Here is a 5,590-nt window from a genome sequence, read left to right as displayed (position 1 = left end):
AAATGATAAAAGAAGATATTTTTTTTGCTCAAGGGTGGGGATGTAAGTAATATGTGGCACGGATAAGCAAAAATATCTTGGTCGGCATGTATAAAAGAAATGATGAAAAAAATGGAATAAACATGTTGGTTGGACAAGACACTTTCATAAAACATAAAACTCGTCTAATTAGTTTTTCACTCAATCTTTTATTTGTTATATTCCATTCTGTTCCTGATCTCCACTTGATGCATGACGATGTATGTGAACACTCCCATCCATCCATTCACCTTGTGTCGTAATTAACATGAACAAATGGATGCGGGGTGGGACGCAGGGAGCAGGGACAACTTCAAGATGGGTAGAACTGTACATTTCCTAGAAATAAATGTTGCGCTACAAGAAATCCATTGATCCATGACAGATTTGCGCTGACGTTTTGATAAACTGTCATGGAAACGGTCATGAATGAGCAAGACCCATATGGGCCTCAAAATTGTAGCCCTTTATGACAAATATTGAAGGTCCGTCACAGTAATCGTCACCGATCAACCAGGTGAGCTTGGTCGGGCCTGGACCTTTTCTTGTTCATACATCATTTGGACCGTCATGGATAACTTGTGCTGATGTGTTGTGCATGCCTTTTATTTGGTCCACATGTCATACTGTCCAATCAAGTCTATATATATATATATATAACTGAGACTGAAATTGAGAGAGGGCGCGTGAGAAGGAAAGTTTTAATTTGCGAGCGCGCGGACTCGAAATTTTCGGGCCAATCCATTTATGTAGGATCCACACTAGCCTAACCCTAGTTCCCCTCTCCCATCTCCCTCTCGTACCAACAATTAGCCGCCGCCACACCACCTATCCTCCTCGCGCTGCTCCATGTTGGCGCCGGCACCGAACCACCCACCGCTGGATCTCCCCATCTCTCCCGCGCCGGATACCTCCCCATCAAGGCCATGCTATGCCCCTCTCCACTCAGATTGACCATCAAGCTACGACGACCCAGTCCTACCCCTAAGCTGAGGCGTCAGTGGTAGCGGCGGCACGGACTATTAGATTTGGCAGTCCCAGAGGTCGCTGGCGGTGGGAACAGATCCATCTCCATCCGGCGGCGAGCCAAGGTGAGGTACAGGAGGTGACGACACTGCCACAGATCCATCTCCACCCCGTCAAGGTGAGGTACATGGGCGACCCTAATGGCTGGGTCCAAGTACGTATTTCTTTGCATTAGGCCTATAATTTAGCTGCAGAAAAAAAACGTCATTGGGTCTGGCCCATCACCCAAGTAGTAGCAGTTCCATAATCCAAGAAGTATTGTAGATGGGAAGTCTGATACATCGTCGTAACCCATGCATTGACTCGTGGGATCCAGGAATACACGCATGCATCGCATCAGGCATGCTGCGGATGCGACCTTTTCTTCTCTAGCTCAGATCGTGCCAGATGAACCATGAAGGAGGAGTTCCAGATCTCAACTTCTCAAGTGGTGCGTGCAGTAGATCAGCGGCGCCTGCTCCGTATTTTTGCGCTGATGCTTTGTGTCCTTTATATAAAGGCGAGTATTGTCAGTCGGTCGACATTTTCCACTGTTTGTACAATTAATCGTTTTGATTCTGCCTTTTAATATTGATTTTCATGTGGTGTTATAGATCTCAAGCAAGAACGAGGTTTGGATGCTGCTCATAGTGGTGAGTTTATAGATGAACTCAGCAATGATAGCACAATTGGGTAACAAATTATTAATTTAATCATCCCTACAACTTCGCGGGAGTAACTTTTCACTATCTCGGCACTATATAATTTGATTTTTAAAGATACAAAGGTAAGTTTAGAAGATATGACAAAATATTTCCACATCACTCGTATTGATTTTCTCATCTATCTAAATCCTCATATACTCATGTTTGCTGTAACAGTCTTACAATAGTCATTGGAAGGACTCAAAATGTGAATGCAACCATGTATTTTGGATGCAAATTATTTTTGGACCATTTTTGGAGTCTTCTGTCCCTTTTGACACCTGAAATAATATACTCCTACACGTGTAATTCAAGCATTAAACATGACTTTGCATCACACATAGTGTGTACTTTCTTCATAGCCTAATATTCTCATATTTCTGTCAAGGGCCTCTAAGTTTTAGTTTCGCCCCGGGCCCCCAAATCTTAGGACCGGCCTTGTGTGGTGCACGTGTACTCAAGGCAATGTTGAAGGTAATATTTCACTGAAGGTAATATTGTGATGCAGTACAGCTAGTCAGATATAGTAAATTCAGAGATTGCTTTTAAAATATCATATTTAAAAGCTAAAGCAGAGGAGAAATAACTAAGTCAGCTAGTGTAGACAATTTCATATTCTTAGACCAAGTTAGCTATAACTGTGAAAACATTCTACAGAGTAAACCATTGGAAATTTGTACTCAAAATTCAGCTAAGTAAAATCAATCTTCAGAAAATATTAGAGGGTGTGGACATTAGCGAGTGTATTCGTATTTGTGCTTTTGCTAATAGTTTTCTAGGAAGAAAATAATAATAATCTGGACACCACCAACCATTACACTTAAGGGATACATTTTCCATTGCCCATTGATTCATCTACATAAGCCATTCATCTAGAGAATATTTCTGTGTATAATTATTCATCTATGGAAGCAATGTAATTATTTTGAAAATCCATTGTAAATTATGCTCTAGAGAAAACTTCAGTGTATATGTATGGCGTGTTTTAGTTTTTACTAATAATTTGTCCCGACATCTAAAATAGGTTGATAGACATTCTTTTATTTTTACTGATTTGTATTGTTGTCATACAAATAGGGAAATTAAATTTTTCGTTGAAAGCAAGGTATTACTATGACCATGAAGTACACCCATTTTTGTTGGATGGCTGTTTGAATGTTGGGCAAATTCTGCTCGTTCATGTACGTGTGCTATGTACAAGGGGGCTAGGCTTTGTAATATATTTCCTTGTAGGTAAGAAGATTTTTTAGCATCACGTTGATTGATTTTCTAATAGCATAGTTATATTCGAGAACTTATTGTATGTCTGTACAACACACGTGATGATGGGAAGTGTCTTCTTTTTTGTGAAGAGATGGCAAGTTTCCTTCCATGTGTTTTGTTTTGCACTTCTCAGTCATAGGCTTCGTTTGATAAACTTTGTTTGATCACATCCATTCTTTTTAGCTCTTTTATTGTTACATCTATGCCATTTGTTTTGTATCGTTTTATAATTATATAATAGATTTTCATGTTTACATTTGTTGCAGTTCTCTTGTTTCTACTATCTATTCATACCTACAAATATCTAATTGTTTTGTAAATATGCTAGGTATGATTGTGTACTCGGCTACTTGGTGCTGCCATCACAATTTGGATGACGTGATAGTTTCCATCAAGGTTTCCATCACAATTTGGATGACGTGATAGTTTCCATCAAGGTTTCCATCAGGAGGGCCGACGACAAGAACTTCAATAGTTTAAGTGTTTTGTTTGTTCGAACTGGATTGCACTGTTTTCTAAATTGTTGAGTGATATATTTTTATCAATCTAGGTTGTAAAATACCATTTCATGGATGATTTTGTAAACTACTATGTTGTAGATACTTGCGGATGACTACATATTGATTCATACGTGTACACATGACACTTTGTAAATACCTTTTCTTTGTCTAAATTGTCACTACAATTTGAGTAATGCATTATGCTTAAAAATGTACTTGGTGAAAATTGGGTTGAATGAAATAGGCTAATGGCTGAATTAAATTTAAAAGGTTTGGAAATCCATGATGATTTCTGTGACAAAAATACTGTCCATGTAGGCTGCCACGTCATTCAAGTTGGTCAATTGAAGATCCAACGTGGCGTTGGTCCATGACGGTCTATTCCGTCACCATGGTTTGGGCCTTGGGTGGGCCTGCGGCACATTCATGACGGACAAGAACCGTCGTGGATGGCATGATGTCAAATTATGACGCGATATACATGACGGATCCTCATTCCGTCATGATTGCGCACCCATGACAGTTTTGGGATAACCCATGACGGATTAGAACCGTCATGTATTAACAGATTTCTTGTAGCCGCTTCTTAGATTTGATTTGTATCATATTCTATTTTCATTCCGACTTATAGCCTTGTATATGTTCACCTTGGCTACCATATTTTCATAATGTAATGTCGTCAGGTGTATTTGAATGTTGCCAGTTTATGTGAGACAAACAACCAGTGAGCTTATGTCAAAAGAAACATGACATCTGTCTGATTATTTTAGGGGTCACTATATTCATAAAGAAAATAATACAATTAAGTGTTTCAAAAATTACGTCATAACTCTGTAAAAAAGGTGGCACATTCTACCAGGTAACTAAGTGACAATGGCAAAATGTTACATTCTTTGGGCGTCACCACGTCTACAAGGTTTGAATGTTGAGGTATTAGAATATGCATTAGTACTCTCCATGAAAAAATGACCGGCGGGAAATGAGAATGGCAACACAAACTCTAGATTCTATGAAGTGTTTGTATTTGAATTAAGAAAATGACATGATAATAAAAACCCTTCTATGTGTTGATAAAAGTTTAGAGAAATTTGGATAACAGTTGGCACACCACCAATACACACATGCAATCACACATGGATAGTACCACCACCATCCTAACCATTTAACTATTGATTGTTCTCAATAATTATTATTTTTCTAGGAGAGGGCAAATGGAATTTTTCTCCTTCACCATGGGTGTCACGCCCAGATGCGATCCTATCCTCAATTTGGCACGAGGGCCTCGTCAGGGATAGAAGCGCATCTCGTCGTGTCGCAAGAATGGATATCGTTACAAGTACATGTACTGAAAAGAAGAGATATGTAAAGAGTTGGTTTACACTCACCACTAGGTACATCAGAGTCCCATCAGTACTTTACACATTATCAAGAGTAAGAGCAGGGTCCGACTACGGACGAAAACAAACGATAAAAGAAGAACGACGTCCATCCTTGCTATCCCAGGCTGCCGTCCTGGAACCCATCCTAGATCGATGAAGAAGAAGAAGAAGAAGCAACTCCAAATGAACAATCAACGCGCTCGCGTCATGTAATCTTTACCTGTACCTGCAACTGGTGTTGTAGTAATCGGTGAGCCACAGGGGACTCAGCAATCTCATTTCCAAAGGTATCAAGACTAGCAAAGCTTAATGGGTGAGGTATGGTTAAGTGGTGAGGTTGCGGCAGCGGCTAAGCATGTATATGGTGGCTAACTTACGAGTACCAAACCTCGGGTTGCCCCGCGGTGGCCCCGTAGTCTGCCAATTTGGACCAACAATCATGAGAAGCACTGGCCCGGGGGTTGATTAAATTATCCTCGGGGTCCGGAAAGTCCCTATGCAATTTTATTAGGTGTTTAGGCAAATGTAGTACCAAAGTTGGGCCTTGCCAGACCAGTCTTAATCAAAAACGAATTATCAAGGGGGTCCCCATAACAACCCCGATCGTGTTAGGAGCGCTCAAATATGGAACATAACACCGGTAGCCGGAAACTAAGGGGGCAAAGGTGGAACAAAACACCAGACTAGAAAGGTCGAGCCTTCCACCTTTTACCAAGTATAT

The 5,590-nt window shown here is 40.3% G+C and overlaps 1 long non-coding RNA gene across 2 annotated transcripts; it reads left to right on the top strand.

Annotated features, from left to right (window-relative positions):
* Positions 1-1,632: 1,632 nt before the first annotated feature.
* Positions 1,633-3,646, top strand: LOC123430576. 2 transcript variants are annotated; one of them, XR_006622960.1, is made up of 3 exons: positions 1,633-1,676; positions 2,116-2,960; positions 3,319-3,646. It is a non-coding gene; the product is annotated as an uncharacterized LOC123430576 (long non-coding RNA). The 2 variants fall into 2 exon arrangements; XR_006622959.1 differs by having other exon boundaries at positions 1,639-2,960.
* The last annotated feature ends 1,944 nt before the right edge of the window (positions 3,647-5,590 follow it).

The sequence above is a fragment of the Hordeum vulgare genome, chromosome 2H (genome assembly GCF_904849725.1).
Source record: "Hordeum vulgare subsp. vulgare chromosome 2H, MorexV3_pseudomolecules_assembly, whole genome shotgun sequence".
NCBI classification, from domain to species: Eukaryota; Viridiplantae; Streptophyta; class Magnoliopsida; order Poales; family Poaceae; genus Hordeum; species Hordeum vulgare.
Note: the sequence above shows the minus strand (reverse complement) of the source record. Positions and strands in the feature narration are given on the sequence as shown.